Source organism: Xenia sp. Carnegie-2017, unplaced genomic scaffold (genome assembly GCF_021976095.1).
Source record: "Xenia sp. Carnegie-2017 unplaced genomic scaffold, XeniaSp_v1 HiC_scaffold_24, whole genome shotgun sequence".
NCBI classification, from domain to species: Eukaryota; Metazoa; Cnidaria; class Anthozoa; order Malacalcyonacea; family Xeniidae; genus Xenia; species Xenia sp. Carnegie-2017.
The window spans coordinates 2,067,623-2,090,368 of NW_025813487.1; the positions used below are offsets into that span (position 1 = coordinate 2,067,623).

Consider the following 22,746-nt stretch of genomic DNA (forward strand, 5'->3'; position numbering starts at 1 on the left):
AAATAAGGCCCTGTTTATTGTATAGAATTGCTATCGTTGCAGGTTAAAATTTTCTATGTATTAAAAGTCAGTGATATTGCTAAATGCAATGGTATACAGTGTAAAAGGCAGCCAAAGCCTTAAATTTTGTCAAATGAAGCCTAAATGTAACTCAATGATCATGCAATTAAGAAATAAAAGATGTTTAATGTTTATGCGCAGGCTTATGCAAACCGAGGAAAACTTTGGGAGAACTCAAAAGCAGATCAGTGCAAGCCGGAGATCGAAGGTTGAGGGTTGCACCTGCTCGAGAGGTTGCCCTAATTTTATTACTCTGTCCTTAGTTGTCCCTCCCTTTTGTAAAGTAAGAAAACATTAAAAACTTAAGCTTTTAAAATTTTAAATTAGAGAAGAACTTGTAAACACATTTATCATTAATTCATGTCAATATTTTACTGTATATAATCAACTTATATTTAAATAAACTATCACTGTATCACATTACTATCATATATGTTATCTCATATAGATAATGTTGTCACTAATACTGAAAATGGCATCACGAGATGTTGAAACATATTTATTTTGAAAAACTCCAATGTTTAGCTTAGTTGTTTACTAATCGTTAAAGACAACAAAATGTACGCTAAACGTACCTCTTTTTTAAAAGATGACCCAAATTTAGAACCTGAAAAATCTGTTACATTAAAGTGTTTAAAGCACATGGATCTTCAAAATTATCAGTATAACGTTTATTGTTGTGTACAATTGTTACAAGTTAGAACTGTAGCTATATATTGTACGTTGTATTACCATCAACATTAAAATGATAAACTTTATTTTAAAAGTTTGAAAATAGAAAGTGAAGTTTATCATTCTTCAATACTTTAATCGAATGAATTGTACTCAAAAAATTCACTTCTTCAGTTCAAATGAACTTGAGTCAAAATCGTACAAGTTTTATTCATTAATTTTTATCACAGTTATTGACATTACGCCATGATGATGTTTTTACATACGGGAATTGTTGACAGTATATAACATTTTCTGTCTTTAAGGTCATATGTACATAATAAACGTACAGAAATGATCTCTCACATTTTTCAACTAATGACCATAAAACCCAACGACATTACATGACTTCATGATGGTGTTTTATAAATGTGAATTTTTAACATCATACAAAACTTGTTTCCACGATATTAGCATGCGCAAGGTAAATTTTATTTACAGTTTTTGAAAGAATGTTCAAAGAAAGTCACTCTACAATTCAAAGAAAATGATCTTCATCCACAACAACACCTTATTGTCAAATGACTAACAATGAATGAGTTGTCGACATTCTTTCATTTCTATGTAGTGAACGTTTAATATATAATAAATATAACCAAATTATCTGACCATACATTTGTATTAAAAAGTAAACCATCAACATAAAGTTCGTTCAGAGATCAAAGGTTCTCACTTTTGGTAATTTTCACATGTAAAACAAGCGACCATCCTTACGACAATCAACATCTTCGTGTGATATTCTCAATTTCATCACAACTTTGACAATGTTACAGTGTTGAATTCTCCAAATATATATTTGAAAGTTGACGGGAATCATAGGATGAAAACGATCTTTACTTGATATTACAAAAAACTAATCTCTCTCTCTGTCCGTGATATTTTTACATAATTAAAAACAGACAGTTTTTCCACGGTTAAAACAAAGGATATGGACCATTTTTTCTACAGTATTTTTGAGTTCGTTGTTGATACCATAAATAACAGTCCTTTTATGATATATAGAACATTTTATGTTGGTTTTAAGTGATATGTTATGTTAGTAAATACGATGGATTAATATAACTACAAAGGTTGACTTAGTGGATTCATTCAGGAACATTAAGTTAAAAAATTTAATTCCGCATCCACCACTTGTTACTAAAGCTAAAGTTCCTGTGTTGGAATGTATAGTTATAAGAGACATAAAAATATCGCCAAGTTTTTCGCCAAATTTAGTGCATATTTCACCACTGTTTAAATCTACAGCAACCAAAGTTTTATGAGATTGACCAATGAAATATGATTTATGTACGATTATGCTAGAACATGAAAATCCAACGATACTATGGAAAATCGCACGTACTTCATTGTTTTTATGCACATTAATTACATAAATGCCAGTTCTCCAGTCGTTATAGTCGACTTCAAAAAAGAATGCAATGACCGCTTGGTTACTATCACTTATAGAGCAACGGAGATACAACTTTAGATCATTTACAATTATCTGTTGTGGAACAAATTTTTCAATAAAAGACGTTGTGGGTATTTCTGCAGTATGCCAAGGTTTCAAGTAATGTTCATTGTTGTTATTTCTCCATTTCCATAATGTGTATTCTATTTTGTTTACAGTTAAAATAACAGAATTATCAGGTGATACAGCTGCTGCTTCAACTTTTGAACTATCAACAGGAAGTCTTTTGTTGTACTGTATCTCACCCTTGGTAATTCTAACAACTTGAACATATTTTTCTTCGTTAATACAAACTAAGACATCGCCAAATGTTAAGATTTTTCCAGGTTTAAATCCAATGTTAACATACTTTGCTTGAGTAGAATCTACAAAATTTTCAGACGAAGTTGATATCTTCGTAAGTTGATCAGAACCTTCACATATCCACAGTAAACCATCCGACCACCAGCATCCTAATGCATTCTTCAGTTGCATTGGTACAGTTTGAATAATAGTGCAACGTTCAATGCTCCAAATATGAATGTTGACGTGGTCACCAACAGCGAAAGCAGGAAAAAAAGATCCATCCGGTGAAAAACAACAACATTTAATTTCAAACTTCTTAAAGATAAATGAAGGTCTCCAAATATTGATCAGTTTTGAAAATATTCAGCTTGGAAAAATACGGCACAACGTAAAATTCCTTGAACGAGATTGGATGGACATTTTTTAGATTCCTCCAAAAACATGGACACCTAGCATTTGGTGAACAAAACTCGATTTCTCTATGATCGTTGTATTTTGTCAACTGAGTGATTTCAGAAAGCTTTCCATTCTGGCTTGTACGATAAAAAATACAGTCACGATAATGGTGTGTTGTCATTAAAGGTAAAGGTTGGGATAAAATATCGATTGCCTTTGGGAATTGAAAACATACGAAGTCTTGACGAATTCTGCAATAAACAACTCTGAATATTTATCGGTGCATTGTAGTTTTTGGTAATCAACAAAGCAGCGTCGATCGATTCTTTGCATAGATAATGAATTCCATGCAGTGAACACATCTTTAGGAAGTTCATCGTAATCTTTTACATATCTTGCTGTAATAAACAAACCAGAATCTAAGAAAGAGCAACGATTAACGACATCATCTGACTGTAAACATAATAACAAACCTCCATTGTTAACGTCCCACAACTTTACTTTAGTAGATCCATCACTGGTTACCTGTCTCTTTCCGGTGGGTGAAAGGAGCAACAACACATGTTTCCATGTACAAAACCAAAGTTCACAAATGTTGGATAGCCATAGACTTCACACTGGGAAGCAAATTTGTCATCCTCGTCCCATTCCTTCAGCCATGAATCATCACGTACAGTGCCAGGAATGCATCTTTCTGTAATTTCAGGAAGTTCAAAAATAGATATTTGACCATTTTCATATCCTACAGCAAGAAGTTCTTCATTGGACGACACAGAAAGAGATGTAACGTTAGCACTCAAGGAGACAGTCAAATGATGACGTTTTGTTAAATATGTTGTGCCTAAATCTTCAAACCAAGAAGACTTTCCTTGTTTCAATAAATCCCTTGCCAATAATCTTTTTTCGTTACTGACATGAATTCTGTTTGCAATAATTTGTAAATACGATAAGCTGCCACCTAACGATGCATGATATTTTATTTCCTCAAACAAATAAAATAGTTCTTTACCAAATACATCTTTTCTCAAGCATGTTTGTAGTTCCGTCAAGATTTTAACTAATTCAAATTTATTAATGTCTCCCACACCCATTAACCTCGCACAAGCCACTTTGACATCTACTGCCCAGCTAAAGTCAACATTTTCGCCACATTTTGACATATGATAGATTCCATTCTGCAAAGCATATTTAATCATAGCAGTGTTCATCTGATCTTCATAAATGTTTATTGTCTTGATGTGTTTAAATACTTTCTCACAAGCATGCCATAAAAACTTGTGACCATTTTTTGGATCAACTGTAAACTCATGCTGTTCGTAACCATCTGATTTCAACCAATCAACGAGAGACTTATGATACATGGTTAAATAATCATTGTAAACTGGGAGAATTTGAGAAAACACTTCAAGTATTTTTCTACGATCTTTAAACTCATTTATGTCATCAGAAAAACCTAAACATTGGAAAAGAAAAGACAAAGGCAAAATGTTTCGAAAAGTCACCAACATTTCAAGACATTCCCTAAAGTTTTTATCGGAAATAACGGTTTTGTGTGTCGATAAACTTATTCCTTTCAATGATCTATTTAATCTCTTGAATTGTTCTGTGTAAAATTTACACAACCCAGTAGGAAACAATCGTTCAATATTTTCGACAGTTAGCTCAATTTTTTCTTTTTTCAAACTCTCTTGTGCGTGGTAAGCGTACAGAAACGAACCCTCAAATTTTTTAACTAATAAAAATAGAACGTGGCGATATCCCTGCATCCGATCATTCAACTGATGTCTCAAATACTTATGCAGGTCTTCTTCGTTGCTTTTATCACGAGGACGAGTTGTAATTTCCACAGGATTCATGTATTTCAACTCCTTCTGAACCGGACGTTCTGGACGACTGGTGATGAAGATTTTAATCCATTTAGGCAGTAGGTCAAACTCTTTTGCAATCAATTCCAACAATTCACTTTTGCCATCAACTTGGCTTTCATATAAGGCATCAATAACCAAAAGCATTGGTTCATGATCTTCCAATGAATGCAATGGATTATATAATAAAGCAAGGAATTTATCGGTGATCGATTCTTTGGAATGGTTTCTCTGTAATTCTTCATTCAGTTTACATTTAAAATCTAATATTGTATCACACATGCTAATAGCCAATGATTCTATCAACATTCGAGGATTTCTCTCATCTGATCGATTATATCTGCAGAAATGAGAAGCAGCAAGTTTCTTCTTTTCAGAATATCGTCGACACAACTCAGCAGCAAACACACTTTTACCAACGCCAGGACCGGCAATTAAAATCATGACATTAGAAGCATTTTCACTTCTATCGTTAAACCAAGTGTCGAGTTTTTCAAATAATCACTGTCTAGTGCCTTCAAGGTATTTCTTGTTAAGATCTTTTATAGGACCATTAAACTTACACTTTCCAAGTTTTTGAGGTCTGAGCATATTTTGTCCTGTATCATTTCTCTCATTCAGGTTACATGAGCTTTTGTTGCTATATCTTGTTTAATTTCCTCTACTTTATTGTTCATAGCTTCAAATTTTTTTATTAATTTTTTTACATTTTCGTTGGTTTTCTTAGCAACATCGTTTAGCTGTCGCTCTTCTTCATACCAGTCTTTTAACATTTTAATATAATTTGCCTCAGCGGGACTAAGGGGAGCTTTCTTTAATTCATCTATTTCAGTTTGTTGAATACCCAGACCAACCAATGCTATTGAAATTTTTTACCACAAGTCCTTAAAATCACTATCACTTACACTAGTTTTAGTTATGTGACCGTACACTTTGTTTCGATAAAACTTTATTCGTGCAATATTTGCTGAGATTGAAGTATCTGAAGAGGAAGGAAAATTATTCCATCCACCTTGTGGCTCTGTTAGACCACATATGTTACGCAATAAGACAGTTAATAATGTGATATCAAAGTTTTCAATGTCAGGGTCACCAACTGACGGGTAAAGAAGATCCCATTGCTCATTCTTGATGACTTTAAATTTCAAAGATGTTAGTGTCTTCTTTGTAGAGGGATCTTTTAGTTTACCAGCTAAGCTTGATGGCTTTAATAAAGATTGCAATGTTGTTTTTAAGGCTTGGGTTCCTTTATTGATTAAAAGTTTACTCAAACGAGATCCATTTTCCTCAATCTTTAATTTTTTAGGTGGCGAAGCCATTTTTTATTCTAGAAATGTGGAGTAAGATTGCGAAAAAGGGTATAATTTAAAATGTACAAAATGTTCCCCTATAGGTTATATTTGACTTCTGTAACCACCAGTAAAGCGTATAAATGAATGATATTTTCAGTTGCAAGGTTTTGACTATAGTCAATAAAACAAAGTGCAGATTAAACGCTCTAAAGCATAGGTAATTAAAGAACAACATAAGTATTGACTTTACTTAAAACAATTCTATGCGCGATCGTTCGCATATGCGACTATCACCGATGACACAGCCGAGGATATCACGACGAAAAAACACTGCCTGCCTCACTGCCTCACTCAGACACTTTTTCAGTATGGCATAGTAGTTAGCCACGCATGCACAGCGGCTACCCACAAAAACTAACTAGTGATAAATTATATTATTGTTATAATACAGTATAACTTGGCGTCTACAACTCCTCCCCTCCCCAAAAATGTTGTTGTTCCCACAAATTTTACATCTTAGCCACATGCCTGCTCATATTGATAACACTTAAAGCGTGATTCCGTTTGAAGATGTTACGAGAATTTCTAAAAACTGAACAATTGATGAATGTCTTCTGCATTATGAGATAACGTAAGAAAAGTACAAACACATGCACAAATCATTCATTACTTTTTCTATAAACTTCAATTTTGCAATTTTCACGTGTCCAAATGAGGAGGCGCCGCCCTCTATTGTATTACTGGTCCAAAGCAAAATGCCCCCTTGCCTATCACCTCACGGCGGGCCTGGCCTGACAGTCAATGAAATTTCTCGACTTTGTGTTGTTACACGATTTGATTCAAGTAACTAAAACAGTTAGACACGTTGGAAAACGAAACAAGTATCTTGATTTCAGTTTCTCAGTGTGCATGCTAAATCAACGTTCATCTTAGAATAAATTACGTGCAAAATGAATGATGATCAAATATGTACGTTATCTGACGTTCATTTTGACCACTTGAACATAATCTTTACTTTACATTTATACATTGTATTGTTTACTAAAGTGTAATTATATTAAAAAATAATTATTGATGATGAAATGTACAAGTTATCATGAGTTTATTTTGACCTCTGGAACCTAATCTTTACATTACAATGTTGGAAAATTTTTGTTAATTTTGTGAAGACTAATCATGTGAGTTTTGGTTTTTGGGGGGATGAAAATAATAACGATGTTCGTATGTTGCTTATAAGCGTATTTCCTTTGTTTTAAAAAATAAAGCAAAAATATCAACCTGAGATTGTGAGTACATTAGGAAACTTTAAAGAAACATTTCCCTGTTTCCAAAACAATGGCGACCCCTGCAGGATTGAAATGGATTAGGACGATACTGCAGGTTTGAATCGCAAAATTTATGACGTGTGAGCATACATACGGTGACGTTAAATTGATCAAAAGGACAAATTTCTCCTGAAATTTTGCGAAGAATTTCAGTACAAATTGTTAAAGATGGTAGTAAATCTTATCAACCTGACTGCCAAGTCAAAAACCTTGAAATTCCGCATGAATAGAACTGAATACATCGTGTCTAAAGGAGATAAGGAGGACATGGAACGACAGCGGTTGTCATTTGCAACAAGCTCAACAGCAGTATATCAACTCAAGAAATGTGTTGAAGATGAAATGCTTAGTAATGGTAAAACTGAAGAAGAAGTGCAAGAATGGTCGAAAGAAGTGGAAGACTTATTAACTGAGGCTGATGAATGTATACGACACATCACTAACGAGTTGAAATGAGTAGAGCTGGCAGCACAGGAAGATTTTGTGAATTGGAGCAGCAACAGAAACTGAAATTTGAAAGAGAGCTAACTAAGCAACGATTACTTCAAGAAAAAGAGACAGATGCAGAAAGGCGGAAACTCGATTTTGAATTTCAACAAAAGCTAAAAGATGCTTGATCAAGTTATAGCAATGAGGGATCTAGTACTGTAAAGATGCCAAAACTCGTTACAACTAAGTTTGATGGGACACCACGAGACTGGGTCAGGTTCTGGGGGCAATTCCAAGCTCAAATAGATAAATAAAATGTTGATCCAGTTACCAACTTCTCCTCTCTAAATGAGTTAATTGAATTGAAGGTGAGAAAGTTAATAGATGGTCTCCCATTTACAGAAGAAGGATTTAATCGAGCCATAGATATTCTAGAGAAACGATATGGTGACGAAGGAGTTATAAGTACCTATGTGAAAAATATACTTGAGCTGCCAACAATCGGTGAACGAGATGTGGGAAAAATTCACAACTTCTATGAAACACTTTTGTATAATGTTGAATCATTGCAAGCATTAAAATGTCTCGATAAGCTTGATGCAGCCGTTCGATTTACCTTTGAAAAGTTAGCTGTGATTAAGAGTGAGTTGACCCTCATGAATGAAGATTGGGATAAATGGAACTTTACGCAGTTTGTCGAAGCACTAGGGAAGTGGAGCTGCAACAATCCTATCAAGGACCAGGGCAAAAGGTCTCCAAAAGAGAGAGGGAGATCCTTTATGGCAAGCAATCATGGTGAAAATGGCTGTGAACATCAGAACAAGGGCTGCATCTTCTGTTTTAGAAATCATAAAGCAGTTAACTGCACAAAAGTCGTTAGAAGCGAGAATCGAAAGAAAATTTTGGTAGAAAAGCGTCTGTGTTTTAATTGTGCATGACCCAAACATAGAGCAGCAGATTGTAGGAGCAGAACAAGATGTCAAATCTGTCAAGGTAAGCATCACACCTCAATTTGTGATAAGAATGAAAACCATAAAGAGTCCAAAGAACCTCAGATGACTGCAAACCATATTGGAAAGTGTTTTGTGACACATCCGGTGGTTGTTGTACATATCAATGGATTTAAGTTTTACACCTAACTCAATGCTCTTGCACCTAACTCAATGCTTTCTGTTAAGTCCAGTCACCTTCCGGAATTAAAAACCTTTTCACGAACCCAAGAGTCTGAAAAAGGTTTTAAAGTATTTAAAGAAGACTAAGGAAGAAATGTGGCGTCGTTGGACCAGAGAGTAAATGAGGGGCTTGAGAGAACATCATCGAATGAAACATAATGCACGAGGAACAACTATTTCGGTCGGTGATATCGTATTGGTAAAGTCAAACCAAAAGAACCGAAATCATTGGTTGATGCGTAAGGTAGTTGAATTAATTGAAAGCAGAGATGGCGTGGTACATGCGGCAAAACTGAGAGCAGGTCGAGATCACTTAGAGAGAGATGTTCAACATTTATAACCTCTAAAGTTATCACGCGATTCAACCCAGACAGCGGACGGGGAGCACACAAAGCAGAAGATAACAAAATTAAATCCAAACGCCGAGCATTTTGTACCTATAAGACAAGCAGCCATCGAGGCAGAACAACGTGTGCAAAAAATTTTACAGGATGAGAACGATGTACAGTAACCATAACCTTAAGTACTATAGCATATTACTTGTAACATAAAAGTCATATGAGGGAGTGTGTGGGAAACTTTATGTTATTTTTGTGAAAAGACTAATCACGTGGGCTTTGTTTTTGGGGGGATAAAAATTATGATGTTCGTATGTTGCTTATGAGCGTATTTCCTTTGTTATAAATAATAAAGCAAAAATATCTTTGCGTGAATATCGAGTGTGAGTAAATTAGGAAACTTTGAAGAAACATTTCCCTGTTTCCGAAAACATTTGTACATTGTACTGTTTACTTAAGTTTAATTATATTTAAAACGAAATGTCACATTATGACGTGAGATCTGTGAATTTCAAGCGCATTACTGACTCAGAATTATTTATTATCAAACCTTTCTTCGTGTAAGAGCCGCAATTTTTATAGAGAATAATTTGAAACAAAAAATGAAACCTACTTTCCAGTCGTGGTATTAAGTATAACTTTAGTCACTTATAGAATCATTCAAACGATTTTCATTTGGAATGGAAATAAACATTGATTTGTTTATAGTCATACTTCATACTACGCAATGCTTCCGTATCAAATTTGTTAAGTTAGAAATGTAAATACAAAATCTCGGTTAACTTACGTAAAATTACCTTTTTTTTAGAAATAAGACTTTATATACGACGATCGTGTGGACAAAATTATGCTTGCTTTAGTTCTTTACATGTTATGTACCTTACAAAAGATGAGAGATTTAATATAAAAAACGCGAAAATATACATATCAGTTAAAAAATGGTGATCATAATTCATACGTTATTGAAACATCAACTTTTTATCCATGTAAGTTTTTGTTTCATAAACACATTCAAATAACGAACGAAGATGAAGAGTGAGTCAAGATCTCCTTCAACAAACAGTATTATAAAACATTAATGACATCTATGTAGAACATTCTAGTTATATAACTAAGTATACATCATTGACTAAAAACAATTGTTACAGAAATAAAAATACATAAATAAGAACGTCATGTAGAATACATAACATTGAGATTAGTCAAATTCCAAAAGACTACTGCTAAATCTTATAATCTTCCACAAGTTTTAACTTAGGAATAGATGATCACTGATCTAAGACAAGATTTAAATGTTAATGATTATGACACGATTTTGGAAACTGTAAACGGATTTTTTTGCTTCATTAATCAAAAATTCCATACATGCATATTCTTGCACAACTCACTTCCTACTATAAAGAAACTTTGTTATTAAATAAACCATTTTAACTTACGAATACATCTCAAACATCAACTTCACACAATTATAATTACTTAGCTATGAGAATTCACTGTCGATACAACAGTAAAGGATGCAATGAAAATAGTCATTAAGATAATGCTAGTCTCAGATGTGCAGTGACGTTGAGAAGCACATTGTAGTTTAAAAATCTCAATGTCAAACTATCTAATATCAAGATTAACCTCTGTGTATTTGGTGTTATCATTTCTCTCTATTTCATTGGGAATGTATTTGGTACAGGCATAAAACATCTCACTTCATGGTAGTGGAGAAAATCGTCGAATGGTGTGTGCTAATATTATTGTGTTAAGCGTATTACCGTGAGTAATGTAAAAATTCGTCTCAATGCTCATGTTTAAAGCAATATTTGAAGTAAAAACGTCTACTTTGTGAAATGAAAGAATCATGGAATTTTCATTATGTACACAAATCACACTTCCATACTGTATAAAATCATTTTCATTTTCTCGTTGAGTCGGTTGATGCAGAAGATTATAAAAATTTGTCTTAGAAGATCTGACTGAGCAGAAAACTTACGTACATATTTTTTTTCAAAATGTATGCCATTATATTTATTAAACGCAGTGGTTTGGGAAATATACCCAAAGGCCGAGAAATAAAAAATAAACGTGAATATTAATGATAGCTACAATCAATAATGTTATGACCAATGACTTGACTTGGCCCCAAATGTGGACACTGTTTTTTTTTTCCAAACCAAAACGAAATGGGAGGGAAAACCGGTGGATCCGGTAAAAAACCCTCGAAAAAATGAAAAAGATCAGATATTTAGAAAAATTTCCTAAAATTTTTGTTGTTTTAAGATGTTTCATATTTTTGTTGTTTTCAATGATTCCGATGATCTACTTTAACATGCAGCGTAGTCAGATCGTAGCTACGTCGTTCGTATCTTAAATTTGCATAGCGACAAAAAAAGCGGTGACAAAAAAGGTCTGCTGACTACCATATTTATTGGCACCGCAAATATTTTGTGTTTGAACAAAAGAAACGAAAACTTTAGTAGAGAACAAAAAATGAAAGAGTGCAGAGTGTTAACAAAAATTTTAATGAACAGACGAAAAATAAAAACTAATAGCAGCTCATACATAAATCATATGAAAAATTCATTCAGTACGTTCGACCTGATCATTCACCTACCAATAACAATGAAAAATGAAATGACCAAAGTGACGACGACTTGCATACAAATTATTTTTGATGTCTACTAGATTTCATTCGATCAAACTTTCTATGTTGCTTCATTAAAACTTTCATTAATAGCTGGCTTTCACTCGTGTGTTTTGTCCGAAAATTTGACAATTGTGAAAATTTAATTTTACGGAAATTTTTAACTGTTGAATTTAAAAATGCGTTATTCTGATTAATAGTACGCAGAACGAAAGTCGCAAGTGAGAATCTTTCAATAAGGACGCTTATTTCTTCGTGCTTCTGTCCAACTTGATTGTTCATTCAATGTCTAGTTATTACGTCTACAGACATAGCTACTCTATAAAAAACACATTATAAATGTCAGCATAATGAATGAATAAAATCAGAAATTATATATTTTAAAAAAGAACAAAACTTTAATACCTGATTTTCAAACATTGTCCTGGTCGGTCTGATCCAGGCGTCTTAGTAGGTCTCTTCCACTTTTTTCACAGCGCAGTTTTTACGTGTATATCGTAGAAATTTTATTGTAACATTTTTATCTTAAAAAATCAATGAACCCTACTTGCAACATTACAATTTTGTTTATAAACGTTTAATAAAATTAGTAAAAAGTAGCGAGTGAAAGCCAGCTATTTTCTCACAACAATTGACATCTTTTATTGACTTTTTTTAAACTAATATAGGTGTTTTTCATGATTATAGTTCAAATTATAAAAATAGACCATCAGGATCATTTTTGAATATCTCATGCATTTACTCATAGCTATAAGTTAATTTTAACACTTATCTACTCAACTTACAAACCACAAGACATAGATCATGTTTTTCCTCTTGCTTGTTTTCCATATTCGTAGATTATAGTACAATCAGTTCAATGTTAATGTTCCCACGTACAAATGCCGTTATGCAATGTCCATTCAATATGTTTATACCATTCCATACACAAAGTAATCGACGTAACCAATAAAGGGGCTACCGGTATTATGAATCGCCATTTCGATAGATTACTGTTTACAATGCACTCTTATGGTAACTTCAAGTGAAAGAAAAGGGATCACTTCAATACCCCAGTTATATCATCACTCAAAGAATGCTTAGTGTAGATTTGATCTTCAATGAATGTCAGCTGACCACCTTCAGGTGGGCTCATATAACAATGGGGCCCATCATCATTATATGAACAAACAACTGACATCCACAAAGAATCCAAACTACAAATGAACATTTTTGGCCATGAATCACCATGACACATGAGTAATGACAAACTAGTAAGAGTAATTGAAGTGAATGACACAGGTGGTAAAGGGTCTTTCACAACTCTATCCATGTGGGTTTAACAATATAAGCTAGAAAATATGAAACATATGTACGACATCTCATGATAAAGAAATCTACATATGACGTTAGTTTGCGTTTTTAAATTCTTAATCAGATATATTGAGAATGAGCAAATTGTTATATGTTTTCTGTTTGACTATCCAAATGGTAGAACATTCACCAGCATTGAACGAATAGCTTTAGCAGGTTGAGTTTGAAAGATGTAACAAGTTTCAAACGATCAAAGGCTTTACATCGTTATCAAAACATTTTACATTGAAAGCTTTCATATTACGAGGCCTATCATTAAAACTAGTTGATTATCCATGCAACTCATACTTCAGTACTTCGTCAGGAAAAAGACAAATTCACCTTTTTTTCTACAACGTAAGTGACTAAGTTTCCATTTTTAACATTTGCTTAATTTACGTCATGACTAAAATTGTTATTGTGATTGGCTCCTTAAGAGCTTTTCACTTTTCACAAAGACAATAAGTAATCCTTCTATGTATTTGAACAAAAAATTTCATTAGCATCTACCAATTTTTTTGGCATTTTAATGTCATTATGCAAAGAAAAGATGCATGTTGTAGAGTAAGACTCATGAGACGATAATGATTTATATACTAGAGTTTATTTCTGTCCAAATATTCATTGAATCTTGCAGTCATATGTTGCTAAGTTAAGGTTAGGAGAGAATTTAAGGACGTTCTGTTTTCCCCGAGGTTCTACTACTAAAAATATAGTCAGAGAGTCGTAGAAAAATGAGCAAAAAAACAATTACGGCTCTCGTTCATTTCAAGTCTATACCTTAATCTATGAAAGCTCAACTCAACTACATAGTGCATCGGAAACAGATGGCAAATTTAGTGTATTTATATTCATTGCATATATTCAGTTATAACTAATGTGACATTGAAGAAACAAACCAAAAATCAGCAGCATCAATAAAAACCAATGAGATTTTCACAAGATAGTCACTTACATTGGTAGTTTCCAGCCGTAGGATCTATTTTCATACATGATATCGAAACAAGTAGCTACGTGTGTAACACATTTCATAAGAGTTTTCCTCTTTCAAATTTCTTTTTGCTGCTGCTATCAATATTTAGGATGTGATACTGATAGTATATATCTGTACATCGTGGCTTTCAAATAACTTGTCATCGAGGAGAGTTGAAGGCAACAACTTTATTTTGCATGGCACAATCACAAATCTTTATACTTGTCGCCTTTGTGCTAAGTCTTGTTCCATCTCATATGAACAACTTCTACTTTCCATGACGCCTCGTGGTTTATAACTGGCTTGAAGTGGATAGTATCTTTATAAATAGTGTTGAGCATGTCATTATATAAATTTGTTCCACATGATTGTTTAAAATACATTGTTTGTACTTGAACAAATTACCGGATATCTATAAAATCTAATTTTTAAAAATAAAACGTATTGTTGCCAAACAAAAGAACTATGCTCTCCCTACATTAATACACGTGAAATGCTAGTAACAATTGACCATTTTTCAGCGATATTACGTCAATCATTTATTAAATTATTCAGCCTATTAAATAACGCTAATATCACAGAATAAGAATATACAGAAGGTAACTCGCATCGGAAACTTTGATGTTTTTGTTCTCGCGTATGTCGCGCCGCGCATGATGGCCACCATTTTTACAGCCAGTTGATTAGGGTTTTTGTCTTTTTCCCAACCTTCAAAATGATCCAAAGTTATTTCTAAAGTCAAAATATTCTCGAATTCATTATTTAGTATTGACGTCATGTAATTTTATTGGTTGGAAACAAATGAGAAATCCTAATCATCTGGCTGGAATAATGGCTGACGTGAGAACACGTTGAACACCTAAGTGACCCTTCTGTATAGTTATTATTCTGTGTTAATATTATGATTTTTGGCTTGAAGATGATGGTGACGTCAATCAGAACACCCTTACACCATTTTTAGAACCTTATCAAGATATGACTGTAAGATTGTATGATAATTTGGTCAAAGTTAAAGTCTAGTTTTTAAATTCATTAAGATCTTACGAATCCTAACCTACTCTACAACATCATGCATCGTTACTTTTGCATAGCGACATTAAAACGCAAAGGAAATCGTAAGATTCTAACGATTTTTTTTATTTAAACTCGTTCAATGGCCCTACTGTTGTATATTACTTTACTGTGGATATGCTGACCAGAAGGAAACAAGAAAAAACTTATATAAATACTATTGAGTGCTTTACAACAAATAGCGTTTTGTATAAACAACTGAAAATTACGTGAAAGAACTAGAAGATTTGTTTGCAACATGTTTAGGTCGGGTTGCGTTTGCCTGAATATAAAGCTGGTTTAAGATTGATAAAGAATTGAGATATTTTTAGTGTCTAAGATAGAGAAGCAGGAGCAAGTGTATTTAGATTTTTTGTTCATTCAACTATTAACTTAATAAAAATTGTATCCTCTTTAATGAACGAAAGATTGCTTAAACTGTCTATCGACGAAATTAGAACTGGCAATCCAAATAGATTGAAATCAGACACTGGTCGCTGAAATAAGGAACTTTGAGGATCTGAATGAAAAGCATCAATCATGTGATCACCATTTCCTTGAGACATTAACATCATTGTGATCTTCTTTTTTAAATGACAATGTTTGTACACCATCGTAATCACCTAGAAATAATATCATACACAATATAAATTTTTACAATAATATGATAAAAGTCTTAATAAATCCCAAGGCATACATTTCCATTCTATCGTCATTTATTTTCGTACATGATCAAAAAAACTAAAAAGTATCGCATCTCACAAACAATTGTAAGCTTTAGTCTTCTTTTTCCATGAATTGAAAATAAAAATCTTTGGTTTATACTCTTCATACCATGTTCTACATTATTCAACAACTTGTTCCAACTAGGCATCTAACTTCTAATCCTATCTATTCGAAAAAGCACAGCGAGTCACGTGACGTATTCTGTACTCTTAGATATTATGCCTCTAGAGCAATCAAATTACATGATCTTAATTTTAACGCAATTTTTGCCATCATCTGCATGCTACCAAACATTCTTGAACAGCCTATTTTATACCTACAAAATCCACTTCCAATTTTTGAGGCAGCTTAAGTAGAAATTGTTAAAAAAAGCTTTACATTTCATGATAACAAAGAGCAAAGATAAATAAGTTTAATTTCTCCAACTAACCACCATTCATATAGATCTTAGCACACATCTTGTAACCATATTGAGAACTGTAAGAGTGGACTGAACCAGGCATTCTTAACACCATTAATGGCGTCCTGTCGCTTTCGATTGAAGTTGTCTATTCTCCAAAGTAACGTACCATTATAGCTGTGTATGATTTGATCCCATTGCGCGCTCTTCATGTTGTGCTTCGAGGTTCATAATCTTCACCATGTTTCGCACTATTGATTCGTCTATTTGATCAAAACGATGAAAAAAAAGGTGTATAGTGAAAGAATCGTCTCTCGCTTCTCGCTCTATGATAAGAAAAACATACGCGTATGATACGAGAGCGATACGCGTATTATACGAGAACGATACGCGTATGATACGAGAGCGATACGCGTATGATACGACAATGATACGCGTATGATACGAGAGCGATACGCGTATGATACGAGAGCGATACGTGTATGATACGAGAGCGATACGCGTATGATACGAGAGCGATACGCGTATGATACGAGAGCGATACGCAAATGATACGAGAGCGATACGCGTATGATACGACAATGATACGCGTATGATACGAGAGCGATACGCGTATTATACAAGAACGATACGCGTATGATACGAGAGCGATACGGGTATGATACGAGAGCGATACGCATATGATACGCGTATGATACGAGAGCGATAAGCGTATGATACGAGAGCGATACGCGTATGATACGAGAGCGATACGCGTATGATACGAGAGCGATACGCGTATGATACGAGCGATACGCGTATGATATGAGAGAGCGATACGCGTATAATACGAGAACGATACGCGTATGATATGAGAGCGATAAGCGTATGTTACGAGAGCGATACGCGTATGATACGAGAACGATACGCGTATGATAAGAGAACGATACGGGTATGATACGAGAGCGATACGCGTATGATACGAGAACGATACGCGTATGATACGAGAGCGATACACATAATATACAAGAACGACACGCGTATGATACGAGAGCGATACGTGTATGATACGAGAACGATACGGGTATGATACGAGAACGATACGGTATGATACGAGAACGATACGGGTATGATACGAGAGCGATACGCGTATGATACGAGCGATACGCGTATGATACGAGAGCGATACTCATAATATACAAAACGATACGCGTATGATACGAGAGCGATACGGGTATGATACGAGAGCGATACGCATATGATACGCGTATGATACGAGCGATACGCATATGATACGAGAACGATACGCGTATGATACGCGTATGATACGAAACGATACGATGACGATACGCATATGCGTATGATACGAGAGCGATACGCGTATGATACGAGAACGATACGCGTATGATACAAGAGCGATACGCGTATGATACGAGAGCGATACGCGTATGATACGAGAGCGATACGCGTATGATATGAGAGCGATAAGCGTATGATACGAGCGATACGCGTATGATACGAGGCGATACGCGTATGATACGAGAACGATACGTGTATGATACGAGAGGGATACGCGTATGATACAAGAACGATACGTGTATGATACGAGAGCGATACGCGTATGATACGAGAGCGATACGCGTATGATACGAGAACGATACGCGTATGATACGAGAACGATACGCGTATGATACGAGAGCGATACGCGTATGATGATACGCGATACGCGTATGATACGAGAGCGATACGCGTATGATACGAGCGATACGCGTATGATACGAGAGCGATACGTGTATGATACGAGAGCGATACGCGTATGATACAAGAGCGATACGCGTAAGATACAAGAGCGATACGCGAATGATACGAGAACGATACGCGTATGATACGACAATGATACGCGTATGATACGAGAGCGATACGCGTATGATATGAGAGCGATAAGCGTATGTTACGAGAGCGATACGCGTATGATACGAGAACGATACGCGTATGATAAGAGAACGATACGGGTATGATACGAGAGCGATACGCGTATGATACGAGAGCGATACGCGTATGATACGCGTATGATACGAGAGCGATAAGCGTATGATACGAGAACGATACGTGTATGATACGAGAGCGATACGCGTATGATACGAGAGCGATACGCGTATGATACGAGAGCGATACGCGTATGATATGAGAGCGATACGCGTATAATACGAGAACGATACGCGTATGATATGAGAGCGATAAGCGTATGTTACGAGAGCGATACGCGTATGATACGAGAACGATACGCGTATGATAAGAGAACGATACGGGTATGATACGAGAGCGATACGAGAACGATACGCGTATGATACGAGAGCGATACACATAATATACAAGAACGACACGCGTATGATACGAGAGCGATACGTGTATGATACGAGAACGATACGGGTATGATACGAGAACGATACGGTATGATACGAGAACGATACGGGTATGATACGAGAGCGATACGCGTATGATACGAGAGCGATACGCGTATGATACGAGAGCGATACACATAATATACAAAAACGATACGCGTATGATACGAGAGCGATACGGGTATGATACGAGAGCGATACGCATATGATACGCGTATGATACGAGAGCGATACGCATATGATACGAGAACGATACGTGTATGATACGCGTATGATACGAAACGATAAGCGTATGATACGAGAGCGATACGCATATGATACGCGTATGATACGAGAGCGATACGCGTATGATACGAGAACGATACGTGTATGATACAAGAGCGATACGCGTATGATACGAGAGCGATACGCGTATGATACGAGAGCGATACGCGTATGATATGAGAGCGATAAGCGTATGATACGAGAGCGATACGCGTATGATACGAGAGCGATACGCGTATGATACGAGAACGATACGTGTATGATACGAGAGGGATACGCGTATGATACGAGAACGATACGTGTATGATACGAGAGCGATACGCGTATGATACGAGAGCGATACGCGTATGATACGAGAACGATACGCGTATGATACGAGAACGATACGCGTATGATACGAGAGCGATACGCGTATGATACGAGAGCGATACGCGTATAATACGAGAGCGATACGCGTATGATACGAGAGCGATACGTGTATGATACGAGAGCGATACGTGTATGATACGAGAGCGATACGCGTATGATACGAGAGCGATACGCGTAAGATACAAGAGCGATACGCGAATGATACGAGAACGATACGCGTATGATACGAGAGCGATACGTGTATGATACGAGAACGATACGCGTATGATACGAGAGCGATACGTGTATGATACAAGAGCGATACGCGTATGATACGAGAGCGATACGTGTATGATACAAGAGCGATACGCGTATGATACGAGAACGATACGCAAAATTATGTTAACAAATACGCGAGCGGTACTGTAAAAGCTTTTATTTCTAATAAAATACAAATTCTTGTAGTATATTACTTGTTCCAATTGTGATGTTCCTGGGACATCAACAGCAATCATACTCTTCTTCTGCTTTCACTTTTCAACAGCCTCAGTTCTTGGCTGCTTTGAAAACATTGTGTTCATGGGAGCTGGTGCGGACTTTCGAATCTCACATGACACTTCGTTCACTTGGGAGCAATCAGTTTGCATGAAGGTCTCATACATGGATTCAACATAATCTAAGACAAGAAAAAAATTGGAATAAATTTTGTATAATTGCTAGTTTTCTTTCAACTGCATGTTTGTCATTCATAAATGAGTACACATTTACCAAAGTTCTGTTTCACACGAACACTCCTAATTGTGGCTTCACCATTTTTAAATTTAGGATATACAACTGAAACACACTCTGTGCCATTATCATTTTTCTTTTCGTCTCTTCTTAAGTTAACATTGAAATGCATTGCTGCTATGATGTGTCTGGGAAAAGATCACATTCTTTAGTTTAGTAAATTATTAATGCAAATGAAGCCCAAATATACATTGCTTTCTACTTTGTATTGTTTAATGTAAATATTTTTAAGACATTATGATAGTACCTTGTTACCATTCCTTGATATGTGAAAGCAATCATCTTTGGAGCAAAGTGGTTCAAAACAGAGTGGAAACCTTCCCAGCAACTTGTTCGAGCAAGATGGGAGGTTTTCACAATTCCTTTCTTAAATTCCTTATTTGTAAGAGTTGCAAACAACTTTTCATACAAATTAGAATCTGTGAGAAATAATTAAACAGCTATTATCTTAGGAAAAATAAGAGCACACTCAATGCAATTCTGTGTTGACAATAGAAACAACTTTGAAACTATAGTGAGCAAGTATACCTTTCTTCAACCATTCTCTTGGTTCAATGTCACAGTGAGCACACTTGATGAAAAGTGGTTCATCCAGCTCATCATGTTTGTTTATAACATGGTTCAGAAAAGACACAAATTTTGCCCAAATTCATGTACCCTCCCCTGAGAAAGTTGATGTTGCACTCCATACAAAGTGATTCTCACAAGGACGAATCCACTGTGAAAGGGCTTCATTTCCTTATTTTTTGCTCTGCTTTGTCAATACTTTATCAATTTCTACAATGAAGTAACAAATTTAATTTTACACTTTCAAAAGAGAACACAACCTACATCTTTTATACAATAACTGTACTAACTTTTCTCAATGTGCCATAGGTCAAAATAAAGTGTTATTTGATTCAGATTTTCACGCATGTACTTCTGTATTGATGTGTGGCAGTCTGTCACCATGGTAGAAATATTGAGTCTACAGTTCAGCATGTAATCCATACATCTTTGAAAATCGATGTATTCCATGGCTGGACTACTTCCCACCTTGTTTCTCTAAAATAATAATTGTCATTTAAACAGAAAAATATTACATGTGTCCTAAGTTAGAGTTATTAAAGTGGTATCCCTGGCTTCCTGAGCTAGCTTTACACCACATCTCTCAAAATGTAGCACATACTATTGCCTCTAGACAATTTATGTCTAAAAACATATGTTGAAAATATGAGAAGGCATACTTCCCATTTCATAAACCTCTCAAACAAAATCCCACAATCATTTATTAGCCATAAAAAGTAGGGGTGGGGTAAATATAGTCACCCTCAATGTGTCATACAAAGTAGGGGATGGGGTAAATATAGCCACCCTCAATGTGACATACAAAGTAGGGGGGGTAAATACAGTCACCCTCAATGTTTCATACAAAGTAGGGGGTGAGGTAAATATAGCCACCCTCAATGTGTAATACAAAGTAGAGGGTGGGGTAAATATAGCCACCCTCAATGTGTCATACAAAGTAAGGGGTTGGGTAAATATAGCCACCCTCAATGTGTCATACAAAGTAGGGGGTGGAGTAAATATAACCACCCTCAATGTGTCATACAAAGTAGGGGGTGAGGTAAATATAGCCACCCTCAATGTGTCATACAAAGTAGGTCAATAAGTTCAAAATGGAGAATCATGGGCACAGAGCAACAAAATATTGTGTAAGCACAATATTTTGCAGAATGGTCCAAGCTGTCATGTCTGCCATCTCCTGCAATGACCACTGTTTTCTTCTGCTTCTTAATTGTTTCCAACAAGGCCAGCTTGTATTTCCTCCAATGGGTCATGACCATTGGGAAAAGCAATTCCTGATAAAGAAATATCAAATGAATATAAGAAAACACAACTTCAAACCTTGGTAATCAGGAAAATCAAAACAACCCACTTACCCTTTGATGTTTGAAGAATGTGGTCAAAGATATGCCTTGAAGACACATGTGTGTGAATACTCAAATTACCTTGCTAGCAGAAGCTCCGGACAATAAAATGGCAAATGAGAGGAGAAACTTTCCCATTGGAATACGGGAAGCTGGCAGGAATGATTGTCACTTCCCGTTGTGCTCTCTATTTTTACAACTAGGGTTACCACATGACATGTTTATATCAGCCATAGTACCAACTTTTGATACTTCAACTATTGGCTTATCACTACCACATGATGGACATACTTTAAACAGGAGCAACAGCTGTGGCAAGGTGACAATAAACTTAGGTTGCTTCCTGCGGTTGCTTTTTTCTTTGTTCACCCTGATTGTTAGAACAATACATGTATATATTATATTTTGTCTGTCGAAAAACACAAATAAAATGATTGATAACACTGGAAGACTAAATAATGCATAGGTTCAGCACATTCATACTATTTTGACTGGTTTGTTTCAGCTTCAGATTCTAGCTCTTCACTTTGGAAAGAATCTGTTTCAATGTCATAGTTGTCAGAACCTATGGACCACATTTATATGTTAATAAAATTTGTGGTATATAATTTTAGCTAT

At 35.3% G+C, this 22,746-nt stretch overlaps 1 pseudogene; it reads right to left on the reverse strand.

The window, feature by feature from the left end:
• The window catches only part of LOC124451519, a 53,575-nt pseudogene that overhangs the window by 9,958 nt on the left and 20,871 nt on the right, over positions 1 to 22,746 (reverse strand).